This window comes from Tupaia chinensis, unplaced genomic scaffold, assembly GCF_000334495.1.
Source record: "Tupaia chinensis unplaced genomic scaffold, TupChi_1.0 Scaffold000399_1, whole genome shotgun sequence".
NCBI classification, from domain to species: domain Eukaryota; kingdom Metazoa; phylum Chordata; class Mammalia; order Scandentia; family Tupaiidae; genus Tupaia; species Tupaia belangeri.
Window position 1 is genome coordinate 453,671 of NW_006159901.1, and position 17,957 is coordinate 471,627.

At 40.4% G+C, this 17,957-nt stretch overlaps 2 long non-coding RNA genes across 4 annotated transcripts in view; both read right to left on the reverse strand.

The window, feature by feature from the left end:
• Window positions 1-4,041, reverse strand: part of LOC114008823 (uncharacterized) — a 44,880-nt gene extending 40,839 nt beyond the window's left edge. The window contains exons 1-2 of one of the 2 annotated variants that reach the window (XR_003550327.1): window positions 3,957-4,041; window positions 2,494-2,601 (exon numbers count right to left, since the gene is read on the reverse strand). This is a non-coding gene — a long non-coding RNA (uncharacterized LOC114008823). The remainder of the gene's footprint in view (window positions 1-2,493; window positions 2,602-3,956) is intronic. The other variant, XR_003550326.1, reaches the window with a different exon arrangement.
• Window positions 4,042-4,359: 318 nt separating this feature from the next.
• On the reverse strand, window positions 4,360-17,517 carry LOC114008822 (uncharacterized). 2 transcript variants are annotated; one of them, XR_003550324.1, is made up of 4 exons: window positions 16,773-17,517; window positions 15,410-15,577; window positions 8,240-8,363; window positions 4,360-5,425 (listed from the first exon to the last, which is right to left on the reverse strand). It is a non-coding gene; the product is annotated as an uncharacterized LOC114008822 (long non-coding RNA). The 2 variants fall into 2 exon arrangements; XR_003550325.1 differs by lacking the exon at window positions 8,240-8,363.
• Between the last annotated feature and the right edge of the window lie 440 nt (window positions 17,518-17,957).

Sequence of the window (17,957 nt, forward strand, 5' to 3'; positions counted from 1 at the left end):
AAGTTAAATACAATATTACTTCTTAAAAAATGAAAACTAACATTCTCTCCCAGTGTCTACACTGCCTCATTTACTAATCTCTATGTCTCTTCCTAAGATATTGAGATAACTGTAAAATTGGTCAGAGCGCCAGCTTTTACATATTGTTTTCCCATTTCTCTGTTTCCTGTCATTTTCTCTTGTGGCTCCTTATATTCTGAATCTCCTTGACGAGATGCTAGGTCTAAAATTGGCCCTTTGCCCAGTGTGGGGTTTCCCCAGCCTAGAGGTATGAAAAGGCATTTCACGCCCTGTGGCACTGGGGAAGTCCCAAGGCCTCCAGAGAGCTCAACTATTTTATTTTAAAAATTAAATAGAAGAGAAGCATGACTGCTGGGTGTAGAAAAGAGGGGAATTTTAACTTGTGAAATAGTGACTAGATACTATTTTTACAATAAAAGATCATTTCTCTTCATTGACTCACACAAATACACCCACTTGATCGATTTACTCTTTTACCAACTGTCCAATACTCTGACGGCATCATCGGAGGCTGGTCTGAGGTGCCAGGATTACAAGCATACATTACCACCTAAACCAGGCAGAAAACCTGTGTATGCTTCTATAGAATATTGAAGAAATCTCATTTGCAGGTGATATCTAGATGTTGACCGTGTAACAAAGGCCATAGACTAAGTTTTGAACAATATCTTTCATTCATTAACATTTGCTGGAAAAGGCCAGCAAATGTTGGAATACATTTGTTCACTTCCTATGGGTTAAAAATTGAGACTCAAGTCATCTAGACCCTTTCTGACACTTTTCATAGTAATAGCCCTTTGTAATAGGCCAGAGGAGAAGAAAAAGCTGAGACAGAGTCTGTGTCTATTCAAGGCTATTGCTGCTTCCAGTCCAAGCTCATGGTGGAATACTCCCCAGGTTGCTCGGCTCTACTCACCCTAACCATTAGGAACACAGAGCCAGAGTCAGGTCACTGTGTTTCAAGACTAATAAAGAGAAGTACTATGTTAAAGGAACTGAAAGGAAGAGATGCAGGAGGAAGGGGGTGGGAGATATTAACCTTAAGCACCTGGATCTGCTCCTGGCATTGATTTTAAAATCTAGGCCAGGAGAAAGGAGTAGGGGTTGTAGCTCTAAGAGCCCATAGCTTTCTTTGCTGTGCCCTCCCATTTAGAGCATGTGTGTAAATTGGTCTACCCAGTCAACCAAGTTGCCTATCTGGGACCGCTTTGGTTCTTCCTGGTTATACCAACGAGAGGGATGAAGGTACTTTGAGAATGATTCACTGATACGGTAAATAACAAAAGAATAAATACCAGAGGAGGATGGGGTGCAAGGGAAAAGAAGTAGGACTTATTAATAAAAGGTAAACATGACAATCAGTACACTAAAAAAGTGTACCCCCAAACTAGTTCGTTCAAGCTACTTAACTGATTCCTGCCTTCAGAGCCTCTACCAGAATGCTCTGCCTGGGTCTTGACATCACAGCTCCTCCTTGTCCTTCAGGCTCAGCTCAAGTGCTATAGTCACAGAGAGGCTGTCTCCAACGTGCACACTAAAAGGAGCCGCCTAGTTGCTACCATGTCACTCTGTTCATTTCATCCCACTACTTAAGGCTTTTTGCAATCACATTGTTCCTTCACTTCTCTTCTATTGTCTGCTCCTTCCTCCTCCCCGCTAGAATATAAGTTCCATGGAAACAGGACTTTTTGCCTGTCTTGTCACTGTTTAATCTCTCACTGTAAGCAGCATGTATCTTATATATGGGATAGTGAGTGTTTAATACACATTCGTGGAATGGATAAATGACCAAATCAATGGCAGAAAGGTCTCAGTTCCTGATCATTCAAAACTATAGATTTTCCTGTTTTTAACTGGTTTTCTAACAGATTTTCTTGTGGAAAGAACTTCATTACTAATAATACCAGGTAAATGAAGCATGTAAATGGAAAAGCCTGTTGTCATGGAGATTATCCAGATAATTTAAAGACTAACATTTCTCTTTAAGCACATGTTATTATCAGAGACTGTGAGACTACCATGACAATTGTACATTGAAACTATTATTGTTTCTGACCAATGTACTATTATCTCATCTTTCTTCTGATCCCTAGGGAGCTGCAGTATACAAAGATCACCTGTCTATTTTAAAAATCACTTTAAAAAAGACCACCAGGTACTTTTCACTCTTAACAACTTACTCACCTTCACTGTATGAAATTATTTGTCATTTATGCCTCCCAGAGATCTAACCAGAGTCCCAAATCCTTCATCTGAAAGCATTAGAAGACTGATGCGATAGAAACTTATTATCCCCACCAACAGCATTTCTTGGTATGGCAACACAATTTTTTAAAGTTTATTTCTTTATTCCATAAGCAAGAGACAGAGATAGAGACAGAGATATGCACCCTAACAGAGTCTTGACACGGCAACCCATCCCCAGCCTCAGTCAGCCCTTGATCACGGACATCCATGTGCCAGCGTACTCACTGAGGTCTCTGAACACAAATCTGGAATCTTTTCACGTAGGTCGGCCTTTGCAGAACATCACATTCTGCTGTTGCATCATCAGGCCCACCCCATCACAATGTTAATGTGCTAAAATATAAAGATTCCACAATCAATAAAACAACAAAAAATTCCTTGCAGACGAAATAAGCATTGCACCATGAAGCACACTTTGTGAATTAAATAAGTAGAGCCTGATACCAAAAGGCCAAGCTAAAACTACATAGTAGTAACAACCATGCTTTATGACAGATTGCTGTATGGTCTGTATGGGACTATAGCAAAATGAAAAATTCATTTCCACTAATCTTGCTCATGTGAGTAGGAAATTCTCTTTATTTTCACTTTAGAACAAGAAAATCGCTCCATCTCCAAAAGTCCATTTTGTACACTTAAAAATAAAACTGGCCAACTTGGGATTTGCTGCATGTCCCTGGCTTGCAGCTACAGTACATAGCTGTGGGCTTCCCCAGGCAGGGGAACAAATGTCTGTGTGGGAGAGAACGCACACTGCTGACTGTGTGGGGGAGTCTGCGAGAGGAGACACCCGTGTGGGAAAGCTTAGGCAGCACCACCAGAAGGTTGGAGAGAATTCCAATAAGTAACCAGGCTCCGCCTCCAGAGGCTACCCAAGTGCACCCGCAGCCAAGCAGCAAACTCTGCGACTCTTCTCTAGGTGCACAAGTGGAAAGACAGGCTGGGCTTCTCTCCTGTCTCCATCACCGTTTGCCCTCAATTCTTACATGAAGACTTGGAGCCAGCTGCAAATCCTCAGAGAAGTTTTTTCTCATGCATCTTTCTTCATGGGGCCATTGCGTGAACCTCAGTTTGTCTCTGTTGGTATGTAACAGGTGTTCTACAAATCCCTACAACCTGCTTTTTAGCTCATTGAAGCCCCCGCGTGTCCTGTATCAAGGTAGATCATAGATCATTATCTCCCCCAGCAAAGAGGCATGTCGACTACTACTTCCCCACGGAGTTTAGGACAGGACTGCCAGAAAATGGCTTTTCAGTAAGTCAAGGAATGACTTAGCAACTTCTATTCTAGTAGAATTCATTCCTGAAAATCAGGGTGTGTTTGCATGAGAATTGGAGTTTGGGGGACAATGAAATGTGACGGAGGAAGAAAAAGGACTGATATATACATTAGAGGTAGGGAATGACTCACATTCCTGTGGAGAGAGCAAGGGAAGACCTCTTGGCCCAACTGCAACATTTAAACAAAAGTATTGAGGGAGTCCAGGGAAGAGTAAAGACAGAGTGAAGAGTGAATGGTGGCACCAAAACCAAAATGAGGAGTGGCTGCCTAGAAAAAATGTGCCAAATGTTGACCGTGAGTGAGATAAAGCAAGCATTTCTGAGTGGGTGTATGGGGGGAGAGCAGCTGAGATAGAAGGAAAGTAAGATGGGAGGAGGGACTGTACTTAGGGCATTGCCACACCTACTTGCTAGACTGCAGAGGTGAGAGGCAAGTTTCCTGCAAACTGCGTTTTTGTGCTAAACGTTGTCTCAAGTATCTTTCCAAGCCACGCCCAACTCTGATCATCTGTGATAGCTGAAATGAGTTTCCAAGGTCTCCAATGAGGTCTTTTTTTCCTGAAGGATAAACTTATAATATCGTTTTAAGTTTTATGTATTTATTCTATGAGAAAGAGAGAAACAGTACCTCCAACCAGGTCTCGACAACACTATCCACCCCCAGTCTTCAGTCAGCTGGCATACTGTGCCCCACATACTCAGGGAGGTCTCCAGACTTCAAGCATTTCTGAGTGGGTGTATGGGGGGAGAGCAGCTGAGATAGAAGGAAAGTAAGATGGGAGGAGGGACTGTACTTAGGGCATTGCCACACCTACTTGCTAGACTGCAGAGGTGAGAGGCAAGTTTCCTGCAAACTGCGTTTTTGTGCTAAACGTTGTCTCAAGTATCTTTCCAAGCCACGCCCAACTCTGATCATCTGTGATAGCTGAAATGAGTTTCCAAGGTCTCCAATGAGGTCTTTTTTTCCTGAAGGATAAACTTATAATATCGTTTTAAGTTTTATGTATTTATTCTATGAGAAAGAGAGAAACAGTACCTCCAACCAGGTCTCGACAACACTATCCACCCCCAGTCTTCAGTCAGCTGGCATACTGTGCCCCACATACTCAGGGAGGTCTCCAGACTTGAACCAGGAACCTTCCCATGTGTGACTGCCTTGCAGAGCTTTGTGCTTTACCACTCTGTCACCACTTGGCCTCAGTGAACTCATGTCCAGAGTGTTTTTGATATTTCACCTAACTCTCCCTTAAGAGTAGAAGAACTAATTAGATAGTTCTTCTAATCTCTCAGAAAATCAAGATTTTCAAGACTGTACCCAATCCAATTCTCCTGTCTACTGCCGGCCATTCCAGGAGCAGCCTTCCCAGACTACCCAGAAGCAACTCAGGAGACAGCCAGACTTCCGTGGGGGACCCAAAAGAACCCACAGATATGAAATGGAGGCAGGGCTTTCTCTCCTTCTGATAAGGCTTGCCTCCCAGGCAGTAACACCCATGGGGCAAGGAGCATTTGATACAGATAGAAAGTGCCCCTTCACTAGGGAGGAGAGGTGATACTGCCAACATCAATCTCAAACTTCTCAGCTTGGCTTATTTCTTTGACGGTTCATTGTAATGCTTTATATCTGATATTCTGAAATCTAAAATAATACTTTCCAGCTCCCTCTTTTTTTTCTTTTCTTTTTCTTTTTCCTTTTTTTAAGAAAGAGAAAAGAGGAAAGTAATTCAGAACCCATTCTTCTCATGGTTTGGACCAGGCAAACGTTAAAGTAATGTTTCCACACCAGATTTCTTTTCCCCCTCTGCAGTGCTGTCCTTACTTCTCCAGAATGTTCCCCAGTTATCATCTCTTCTAGGAGTGCATTCCAGAATGTGCCCTGGAAAAAGAAAAAAGAAGACAGACCCATGGTCACTAACACATGTTAAAATACTCATGGTACCATCTTGGATTATTTTAAAAATACATTAATTGATGTAATCTTTGTCCTCACAAAATGTATAAGCCACATGTACTCGGTTTTCCAGGGTGTCTCCTCCCCCTGTCCTTCCTACCTCTGCCCTCAGAAGTGGAAAAAATGGCCCAGGTGGCACATTCTTGGATTCCCACGCTTGAACTCTGGGACTTCTGCAACTTCATCTCTTACAGATTTGTTGACTATATTTTTCAACACCAGTAAAATACACGGCCTGAAGCAGGAGATTTAATGTGAACAAGAGAAGCAATATTTAAAAGCAAGAGGGGCCAGAAGATGCCATAGTGGTTACATTGCTGGAGTCCCACATGGCTGACCATAGTTCAAATTCTGGTCCTGGTGGCTTGAAAATCACACTGGGGGTGTACGCATGTGTGCACAAGATGCTGGGAGAAGAATGAAGGTAAAGGAACTGCAACAGCGTGATCATCCTCCGTGAGGGGTTGGGGGATAATATCTCGCTTTCCCTCTCACTGTCCTCCTCTTTCTCCCCGATTAAGTGCACGTGCCTTAAGGCAAAAACCTCTAAAAAATAATAAAAAAAAAAAGCAAGACTGAAGTAATTTTCATAGATTCCAATATTTTAAGAGGAAAAAAGGATAAAGCAAATTATAAAAAAGAAACACTTGGTCCAGCAGGTGGTGTGGAAGTTAAGGGGCTGGATCCCACATAGCCAACCATGGTTTGAGTCCCAGACCCAGCAGCCTGAAAATCATGCTAGACCCAAAGTCCTGAGAGGAGAATGGAGAAGAGATTGCAGCAAGTGGTGTGTGTGTGTGTGTGTGTAGGGGGGTGATTTCTCAGTTTCACTGTCTCTCTTTGGTAATTGCATGTGCCCTATGGCAAAAACCTAAACAAGAAGGAAAAAATTTTCTGCTCTACCAATTCATCCCTTACTACCTACTATTCCCTGGTAACCACTGACCTTTTTACCATCTCATAATTTTGCCTTTTCCAAATCTAATATAATTGGAATAACACAGTATGCGGTCATTACAGATTGGTTTTGTTCAGTTAAAAATATGTAGTTAAATTTCCCCCTTGTCTTTTCATGGCTTGACAGTACATTCCTTCTTAGTGCTGAATATTCCATGGTCTAGATGTATCACAGAATATTTGTTCATTTGCTTATTAAAAGACATCTTGATTGCTTCATCACTTTTTTATATTTTTTTTAGAATAGGTTAAAGGGACCAGTATGTGGTGTGGTGGTTGGGATCCTAGACTCCCACGCGGTCAACTTTGTTTGGAGTCCTGGACCTGGCAACTTGCTTTCTTACTTTCTTACTTTCTCTCTCTCTCGCTCACTCTAATGAGCACATGTGCCCTATAGCAAATTTAAATAATAGCAAATAACACTAAATACATAATTCTTTTAAAAAAGAATAGGTATAAAGATATAACATGTAGTAGAAAAAAACACTTAAACATAGCAAGAGAGATCTCAGTGCTTCATCACTCCTCTCTTATGTTTGTTTTCCATTCATACGCTCTTTTTTTTCTTAACAATTACTTTATTTAATTTTATTCATCATTATTAACAGAGATATTTATGGTTATTGTAATGGGGTATTGTTGCTACTGTCATCTGATGAGATAAGGCCAGGCACATTTCTAAACATCTTATAATACACAGGATAGTTCCCCACAAAGAATCAGCCAACCCAAAATACCAAAAGTGCCACAGTTGTGAAACCCTGCTCTTCATGAACTAACTGCTATCAAGTGATATTTGGATGACATAAACGCCAATGCCAGTGACATTACTGTGCCCACTGCAAGACTAAAAATGGCTGAAATTTGGAAGGATATTCAATATTTTCTTAACATTTTTGGGATATCTTAATCTTGACTCTGAATTACTCAGATTACTTTTTCAAAACAGTCAATTGAATAAAATGAAAAGGCTTTTTATAGTTCATGTAAGTTTTTCTATTTTGGAAATAAAAGTTGTGATTAAAATTGGCATTTCTGAAACTCTAATTGCTAGTTATTGCATTGCTAGGGGATTAAAAAAAAGAAAAAAAAATATTTCCAAGACTAACCAGATGGGAAGTCTCAAGATAAGAAATCATAAACCAATGTCCACATTCCAATCAGAAAAAAATTGTTTATACATTTTTAATTGTGCTTAAACAGTATGCAATACATGTCTTTAATTAACTCCTAAACTGCGATTAATTGGCTGGGTAATTTTCTAACATGGAGTTTAATCTCCCAAATCCTGTTATTAATAAGATAGAATGTGTATAAAAACAGTCTGTATATTAAGCACTTCATAATTCTAATGGAATCAGACTGGTTTCTATATTGCAAGTAATATCTCTTTGTAGATGCATAAACTACTTATAGAAACTTACATTGTCCACTTTTCAAAACCCATTTCTAATTGAAATTTGTTGAAGTGTTTCAGTTTACATGCCCTGGATCGGAGCAACACGAATGTGTTTGCAACAACAACACTCAAGAGTTTCAGAACGTGACCAACACTTCCTTCGTAACTGCCTGTTCTTCCACTTCTGAAAGCTCTCTCCTCCTTTCTTACTCTCTCTTCTCCTTTCCTCTTCTGCCATTCCCCTAAGAAGTAGCACAAAGATGGGGAAGACTTGCAGTGGAGGAATGTGAGAAAATGCTTTCATGGCTCCTCCCTTCTGTCACCAGAGAGACTGAAATTTTTCCCCAACAGGAAAAAATGGCCAAGCCAGGGCTTTCACTTACTGAAACTTGCTGAGCCGTCCAAACATATGAGTCTTTAAGCCATAAAGAAAGGCTTCTTTTTAAGGGTCTTGCTTTTGGTAGACTTGTGGAACTGTTTCCTTTGATTGAAGTCTGCTGAAAGCAACTGAGAAAAACCTCCAAATGAATGTACATCTCTTGCTAGTTGCTTGGGTTTGACAAATAAAGCAATCATCAAAATCATGGAGTGTGTACTGCTTTTAAAAGCCCTATTTGTTTGATATAATAAAGCAGCAGGATGGCTAGGCAAATAAATGGCATTACTTAACATAATCACTTAATGTTGTGCAACCAATGTCAGGTCTCATTGCTTTATCCTTTGCAAAGAGTTCGATGATAATAAAGTTGATTGTTAGTGTGAAGATATAAATTGTTCGGTAGTTACCAGTTGTTAATGATGGCAAAGGAACACAAAAGAGGAAAAAATAGGCTTTAGCAGCCCAAATTCATTGCTAATTGCCTATGCATTCATTATAGACTGACCAGGGCTAATTATCTAATTAAACTGAAGCTCTGTTGCCTTAGAGGAATTTCTAGGCCTGTGATGTTGGTTGTCAATTACCTCAGCATGTCCTGTTGATATGTGTAGTTAACTCAAGGAATGTTTTGCTTTTCCCAATAGCAATACATGGTTCTCTTATTGAATGGTAATTTATGCTTAGAATGAATTTTTTTCCTTAAAAAATATGTGAAAACTAAGAATAATGGAAAACATTTTAAACAAGAGCTCCTGCTCACTTTATTCGATGAGTTACATTCAGGAAAAGTCAATATAATCTATTTTAAGTAGAGAGAGATAACACAGACACAAAATAAAAATCATATATTGGGACCAGCAGTTAGCATAATGGCTATGTCGCTGGACTCCCACGTAGTTGACTGCGGTTTGTGTCCCAGACCTGGTGGCTTAAAACTCACGCCGGGCGCATGTGCCTGCGTGCCCAAGATCCTGAGAGGAGAATGAAGGAGAAGGGATTGCAGCATGGCCATCCCCCCTGGGGGGTGATTTCTCACTTTCTGTCTCTCTGTCTCTCTCTGTCTGTCTGGCAAGTGCACGTGCCCTATAGCAAAAACCTCTCCCCCCCCCAAAAAAATCATATATTGTTGTATGCAAGTTACTGAGTGCTCTCTGCATGCTACTCTTTTTTTCTTTTTTTAGGTTTTTGCCATACTGGAAAAACAGGCGAGAGGAAAAGTGAGAAATCACTCCCCAGAGGGGAAGACCAGGCCGCAATACCTTCTTCTCCATTCTCCTCCTCCTCCTTCTCCTCCATTCTCCTTTCAAGCAAGTGCATGTGCACGTGTCACATACACACACACACATGCAATAGTTCATGGTACGAAATTAGACAACTTGATTTTATAATTATAATTTTTGAAATTCGTTGATTATTTTAAAGCTGGAAGAAAAGGTGGCATATAATTTAGACTAATTTTATAAATAATAAGAAAACTGAGGTTCCAAGAAATGAACTGACCTGCCCAAAGTCCCACGACTGTTTGCTAAACCCAGAGGTAGGACTGGTATCCTTCCATGCTCATTCCTGAGGCTCTGCTTTTGAATTGTGCTGTCATTTGTCACACGTTCTCTAAAAGCCATAACAAAGCATCTATGTGGACACGGCTGTTTTAGGTTTTTGTTTTTCTAAAACAAGGCTTTTATTTAGCACTTCACCTTTCTAATGAAACGTGTAATACCATCTCTATTTATTTCAAGCCAGTCAAATGCTCTAAGATGTGTTTTAAGGTGAATACTCAAAGAGAAGTTTTGTGTGTTGTTTTTTTTTTTTTATAAAAAAAAAGAAAAAACATGTCATCTGCCTTGTCCAACTAAAGAAGAAAAAACAAGTTTACAGTGGATTTTATTAATCAGAGTATTGAAAAAAATTGCATCCTGCTCTTTCGTTCCTAGGGAATAGATCCTAAATCAATGGTCCCTGACCATAAAGAAATATTTACCAAGCATCCTTTAGGAAGGGCATCTTTCAAGAAAGTACAATGTCTTCTAAAGAGTTTTCCCCACCTTTCCTCTCCTCGATCCTGGGATATTGCATCGGTTTCGCTGCAAGGACACAGAACTTTGGAACCCTGCCCTGCCCCTTCTGCAGTCGCTTTTGAGGCAGGCACCAGCAATGAACCTACAGTTCTTTTCTGGCAGGTTAAGGAAAATGATTTTCCCTTTCACTGCCTCTTGAAGCTGAACATCAACTGTTTCACCACTTGCAATTCAAATCCATTAATTAAAATAAATATAAAGTAAAAATCGCTCTTTCAGCCAGGAGGAAAAGGACAGATGGGAAAGCGGAGGAGGTGGAGATAGCTGATGTCTTCTTAGAGGGAGAAAAAAAAAAAAGGAAAGAAAAACAAGAAACACGAAATGGGGAGGGGAGGTAATTAAGAGAGGTAAAGTGTGTTTGAATTTAATTTATGGCTCACAACTATTTTGGGTCTTATAATAATTGCATTGCTTAAAGGAAAAGAGCAAAACTTCTCTAATATCAAACTGGTGGAAGAGATGCTATCATTTTAAATCACCTCCAAAACAGTAATATCTGGCCTTTGGCAGTGCTTCCGGTTGAGCATAGCAAAATCATCTCTTCATTACAACTTATGGAAACCATGCATCCCCCGCCCCCAGGCCTCCCTCTACATTTTTCTAATTTTTCATTCCTTTCTCTTTTATTTCCCATTGCCTGAAATAAGACCGTGGCAAGAAAGAGAAAAAAAAAGAATCAGTGTAAGTCCTACATGCTCTGGTATACAGAATTACAATTAGAAAATGCTATCTGCTGCATACATCGCATATAATAAAAACTCTGCAAATTATTTATACAATGTCTGCAGCTAAAGCCTGACCCAAACAATTTCAATATCTCTGCACTTAATATATTTAACTGAACAGCCCATATACCAGATGATGATTTCGGATAACCACACAAAGTTAAAGCAGAATAGAGTGAGCAGAGTTACTTTAAAGATCTCGGTGGAGACAGACAAAGCTAAAATCATGATGGCATAATGATTTTAGATAAATGAGGTGAAAGAAAATATATATGCTTCGTTTTATCTGACCCATCCTTATAATTATCTCTGTATTCCATGTTGAACTAGTGAGAGGCTGAAAGAAACTTACAGACCACATCTCATAAAGAAACAAGATCTAGAGAAGTCAAGTGATTTGCTAATTAGTGGCAAAGCCATGTCATCAGGTCTTCAGACTTTCAACTATTAATTTTTTCTTACAAATTGACATTTTTTTTATAAGGGATGAGAAACGTGCTAACTTTAAATTAAAAAAAAAAAACACTAAAAGGAAAGCCACAATATGAACACAAAATATTTCAAATATAATTAAGTATCTGTTAATCTAAAATTAGAACATATTTCAATCACTTTACTTAACATGTTCTATACTAACGTAAAAGGAAGACATAGAAGTAGGTGGCAAGGATGACTAGGGAAAAAGAAGCCTTCCTGCCCAATTTAAAAACAAAAGTATAGGCTACGAACTTGGAACATTTGAGAAAGTCAATACTCTGGTACTCTTCAAATGAGTCCCAGTGTGGCCAGAAGAGATGGACAAAATGAATTCTCAAGATCTGAGGAAAACTCGGGAGGTAATTTATCTCATGAATTAAGAAAAATCAGTCCTCACAAAGTAGAGAGAGAAGGGAATGTAGGATAGAAGACAGAAGTATAAGCCTAACTCTCAGAGAATGAAGAGATCAAATAATAAGTGAGCTGGTAGAGTTAAACAGATACAGGCTAGGGGCTCTTCCAGTTCTTCTTCCTGGTTAATTAAGCAACTGTAAAGAAGAAGAAAAAAAAAAAATCTCAACTTTACTCATGCTTCTCTGTGCTTCCCCCATTCCTAAATTTAATAGACGTGGGCAGGAGTGGGATTTAAGCTTTATCAGTCTTACCTATCACCACAGAGCTGTCAACTCGTGAAAGAGAAAATATACTTTGAAATACACTGCTGAAGCAATAGCTCATCAGCAAACTGTGTCAGCTGTACCTACAAAACAGATTCCAAATCTTTACCCTTGTTCTCTTGTCTTTCCTCTGGATTATGCCTCCAAACCAGGTTTCTCTGCTGTTACACTTGTCCGGCACTGATTTCTTAAAAATGTAAAACAGATCAAGACACTCTCCTACCCAAAGTTCTCCAAAGGCTTCTCATTGCACTTAATAGTAAAATCCAATTTTCTGAGGCCAGTCAGTGGTATGATGGGTAAGGAGCTGGATTCCTACATGCTTGACTATGGTTCAAGTTCCAGACCTGACGGCTTGAAAATCACACCAGGTAAATGTGCGTGGGTGCCCACAATCCTGAGAAAAAATGGAGGAGACTGTAGCGTAGCTCTCCCCCACCACAGGAGATGATTTCTCAGTTTCCCTCTCTGTGTCTCTTTCTGTCTCTCTCCAGCACAATGCCCTAGGATAAAAACCTAAAAAAAAAAAAAAAAAAAATTAAAATAAATCCAACTCCCCAGTACAGCCTGCAACTTCCTATCACTCCCTTCCATGGCCTATAAAACCTACAGAATACAGCCCTTGCTTGTCTCCTCAACTTCATCTCTCTTCAGAAGCCCTGAAGTTCACTATGGAGTCTTACCCCACAGGTCTTCATTCTTTTCCCCAGTTATACCAAGTTCTTTCCTACCTGGTCAAAGTGACAGAGCCCCAAACACTGTTTAATAATCATAAAGCTCTTTCTTGGTCTTGGAATGCTCTGGACCAAGACTTTCCTATGGCCGACACCTTAATACTTGGGAGCAGCCCAAAAGTTATCATCTGGTTCCCTCCTGTCAACACAATTAAAAGTAACACACCACACACTCCATCCCATTGCCCTATGGTATTGTCTTCATAAATTATCTCTGATATCATGTTGCTCATTTATTTGTATTATGTAATTCACCCCTACAACCAAACACACACATACTTGTACATAAATTCCTTAGGAATTTGGATTTTTTTCTTCCTTGTTCCTTGCTAAATCCCAAAAGCCTTATACCCAGTAGAGACAATTTATTAAAAAATAGATTCTATTGGGAATAACAGATGGCGTAATGGTTACATCATTGGACTCCCATGTAGATTGCCATGGTTGGAGTCCTGGACCAGGGTTCAAACTCAAAGCTGGACACATGTGCATTAGTGCCCAAAGTCCCAAGAGGAGAATGAAGGAGAAGGGACTGCAGCGTGGCCATCCCCCCCTGGGGGGTTACTTCTCACTTTCTGTCTCTCTGTCTCTTTCTCTCTGGTGAATGCATGGGCCCTAAGCAAAAAATCTCTCTTAAAAAAAATGTTTTTTCAAGTACAAAAGATTCAGATGCAGTAGTTGCAACATGATCTAGAAATCTGACCTTTCAACAAACACCCTCAGATTATTCTGATACAGGAAGTTTTTGGAAACTTTGAACTCTTACGCCAAAAGATAAACAGCAAGGACCTGATGGATAGTATTACCAGGTAAAGGTTTAGCAAATAAAAATCATCTTCATAAATATCTTTACCCTAAAGCTGATTCTCAAGACAAATTCTTTTCAGTATTTACTGTATATTATTTAAATTCATTGGTCTTTAAGTTCAATTTTAGGCCATTTTATATTTTGGGGTTTTGTTTTGTTTTGTTTTGTTTTGTTTGTCTTAGGGTACATGTGTTTGTAAAAGAGAGACAGAGAAGGAAAGTGGGAAATCACCCCCAGGGTGCGGAGGAGGGAAAGAAATGGCCATACTACAATTCCTTCTCATCTACTCTCTGGTTTTGGACACCTGTGCACATCTGCCCTGCATGATTTTCAAGCTGCTAGGTCTGGGACTCAAATTGCAGTCTGTCATATGTGAGCTCAGCATCTTAAATACCACACCACCTGCTGGCCCAACAGCCACTTTTAATCTATGTGATGACTTCAAAAAGTTCATGGAAAAATAAAATTAAAGTGAATGTTTATTTCGATGCAAAAAAAAAACTAAAATCCATGCATAGTCTTTATAATACACATTTTCTATGCACTTTTTAAAGATCCATACTATCATGGGTCAGTTATTAGGCTTTACATACTGTCATCAGTGATTTACACATGTATATCCCATTTTATAGATGAAAATACTGAGCTTCAATTAAATGCAGACAACTGTTAAGAAGTGACAGATTTGGAAATCATATCTGTATGTTACCAAGGTCTGTGTTCTGTGGAGTCTATACTTCCCACTAATTATACCTTAATAGAAACACAGGATGAGCATTTCTGCTCAGAAACTCAAAAATCCAAAATCTGAAATGTTTGGAGTGCCAACAATGATACCACATGTGGAAAATTCTACACCTGACATGATGTGTTCGGTCACAGTCAAAATGCTGCAATACAAATATATTGTATTAGGTTGGTGCAAAAGCAATTGTGGTTTCAGATCATGACTTTTAGAGCATTATAACTAAGCTCAAACACATCTTCATTAATCAAAATAGGAACCATTACAATTATAATCAACACATTTTTGCCAATGAGAAATAAATTTGTTTACTCCTATAGTGTAAAATGCTGTTTCAGAGTTCAATGAACTCTTGGAAAGCATCTTCTGCATGCTACTGGTTGTGGAAGTATTTTCCATGCAAAAAGTTGTTGAGATGTTTAAAGAAGTGGTAGTTGGTTAGCAAGAAGTCAGGTGAATATCATGGATGAGGCAAAAACTTTCAGGTCCAATTCAACTTTCGAAGAATTGGTTGTGCAACATGCAGTTGGGTGTTGCGGAGAAGAATTGAGCCCTTTCTGTTGACCAGTGCTGGCTGCAGGCATTGTAGTTTTGGGTACATCTCATCAGTTTGCTGAACATACTTCTCAGATGTAATGGTTTCACTGGGATTCAGAAAACTGTAGGGTATTCAGAAAACTGTAGTGGATCAGACCTCAGCAAAGAGTGGCCATGACCTTTTTTAGTACAAATTTGGCTTTTAAAAGTGCTTTGGAGCTTCATCTCAGTCCAACCACTAAGCTGGTCATCACCAGCTATATAAAATCCACATTCATCTCATGTTACGATCCAATCAAGAAGTGGTCGGTTGTTGTACAGACTAAGAAAAGACAATACTTCAAGAAGACAATTTTTTTAAATTTCTGTTCAGCTCATGAGGCAACCACTTACTGAGTTTTTTCACCTTCCCAGTTTGCTTCAAACACCAAACAACTTAGAACGGTAGACATTGAGTTCTGCAGCAACTTCTTACACAGTTGTAGGAGGGTCAGCTTCAGAGATTGCTCTCAATTGGTAGTTGTCGACTTCTGGTAGCCAATCTAACACCATTTCTGCAGTCTAAAATACATATAAAATAAACAGCAAATAATAAATCATTAGCAAGAAAAAAAAGGTGAGAAATGCACATTAAAATGATAAAATAACCACATTAATTTATTAATGTATCCAATAACAAGTGGCAAATTTCAACAATGCAAAACCACAATTATTCTGCACCAATCTCATATAAAATTATCTTGAAGTTACAAATATAAAGTATTTTCGGAATACAAATTTCATGTTTCAACTTGAGTCTCATCCCAAGATACCATAGTAAGTATATCCAAATATTAAAAAAAAAAACAAAAAAAAAAAACACCCCAATCAAAAACACTTCTGCTCCAAGCATATCAGACATGGGATATTCAACCTGTAAAACCAATAAATAAAAACGTGTGTGTGTCAATAAAAGGATGGGATTTTTTTTCCTCTTAATATTCTTCAATTTAGAAAAATATTGCACTAGATTTTTTACATTATGAACCGTCTGTACATTTAAATAACAATGGCCTGGCAAGCTGAAAATGAAGTAAATATTAAAAATCCTTTCATAAAGCAATCACTCTTAATCAGAATTACCTATGGGTACCAGTTGGTTCACTGTTCACAGATCTAGCAGAGGCTCTCAAGTTAGGCTTATAACCAAAAATCACTTCAGAGAACCTCTTAAAAATTCTAGGCTTCACTCCAGTTCTCTGAATCAGAATCTCTGGGGTGTGACCCTAAAATCTTTATTTTTTAAGCTCCCTAGGGGCTTCTGAGTAAAAACGGTTACTCCACCACCGACAATACAGATGAGTAAAGTGAGGACCCAAAAGAGTGGGATCTGCCTAAAGACACCCAGCTTGTGACACAGTAGGCTGGAAAAAATAGCCTGACTCCCCATTTGGTGCATTTTATATCAACTCAAGCTGCCGTTTTCGGTAAAACGGTCCCTATTTCTGCTCAACTGTGTACATCATGATCACTTACTATTCACTATCCTCCTGTAACGTAGTCCCACATCTGCAAACTGGGAATAATAATAGTGCCTACCTCTTAAAAGTGGTTTTAAAGAGTAAACAGTATAATATTCCTTACATAACGCACTTAACACAGTGCCTGGCATATTGTGAGTACTCACTAGCTAGGTTATGTAACGCACTAAAAAAGCATGCCTATTTTAACTGGAAAGGATTTACTGAACCACTCCAATTACAAAATGTACACGAACCTCATGTTTAGCTCTGGAAGTCCAAGAGGAAGTTTAAAGTCATGGTATCTGTCTTGTTTCTCCAACTACTCATGTCAAAAGTCAGTTCACTTCCGAGGGCAATAACTTCGCAAGAGCTTGCCTGCGTGCTGCATATCAGTTTATCCTAAGATGCCCGGAGTTACCTAGTGACTCCATCTCTGGGTAATGGCCAGGAATCTACATTTATAAGAAGCTCCCTCCCCCAAACAGGTGATTCTCAGACAAACCAGGGTTTGATAACCGTTAGTACACAGAATCCGTGACTACAGCGAATGGCCTCTGAAGTCCTCCCACCAAAAAACTGTCGTGTTCCACGACTAGAGGAGCAGCGTCATCAGGCCCTGATCCAAACAACAGCTGGGCCAGGCTGTGAGAGTAACCGAGGTGGCCACCAGGGACTGCTTCGACCCCCTCTCCTCCGAAGAGACAGAAAACTACGAAAATGCAGTCCCGCGCTGCCCGCAGGAGACAGTGCCGCCTAGGCGGTTACGAGAAGCTAAGGTTGCCTCAGCAACCTCTTTCCCAGAGGCGAAGCCAAAGGAGGGCGACCCTGCACCGCCAGCCAGGCCTGAGCGGCGCCACAAGGTTAACGACCCTCCTGCTTGATCCTCGTAACCGCCGAGAGCTCCACTTCCCTCCCCCCCCTACTTCCCGACTGTCGGAAGTGCGTCACCCCAGTCTCCTGGGATGCCGGGAGTTGTAGTTAAGTGGCTACTTCCCTTCCACCAAGTCACCTTTTTGAAAATAAGCAAGTATCTTGAATCCTGAAAAATCTGCTTTATTGCTCAACGTGTCTAACATTCTTCTTTTTTTCCAACTGATAAGGCAAACGGTCTCAGAGCTCGGCAGAAGCACGGGACTACAAGTTCCAGCATGCTCCGCGGGGCGCCCGGAGCGCCGGGCCACCGTCCTAGGTGCGGGCCGCATGAATGGAGTGCCGGGTGTAAGGCGAAGCCTGGCACCGGCGGTGCGGCTGTTACCTGCTCCCAGAGCGTGAGTGCGGGCTGTGGGCCGTGCGCGTGCGCGTGCGCGCTCGGAGGGGGCGCCGGGCGAGCGCGCCGGGCCGACGCGGGCGCGAGGCTGCTGTGGTTGGCGGCAGTCGCGCCTGGAGCGGGGGCCGGTAGTCGCGGGGCCTCCTACCCAGCTTTAGGCTGCGGGGCGGCC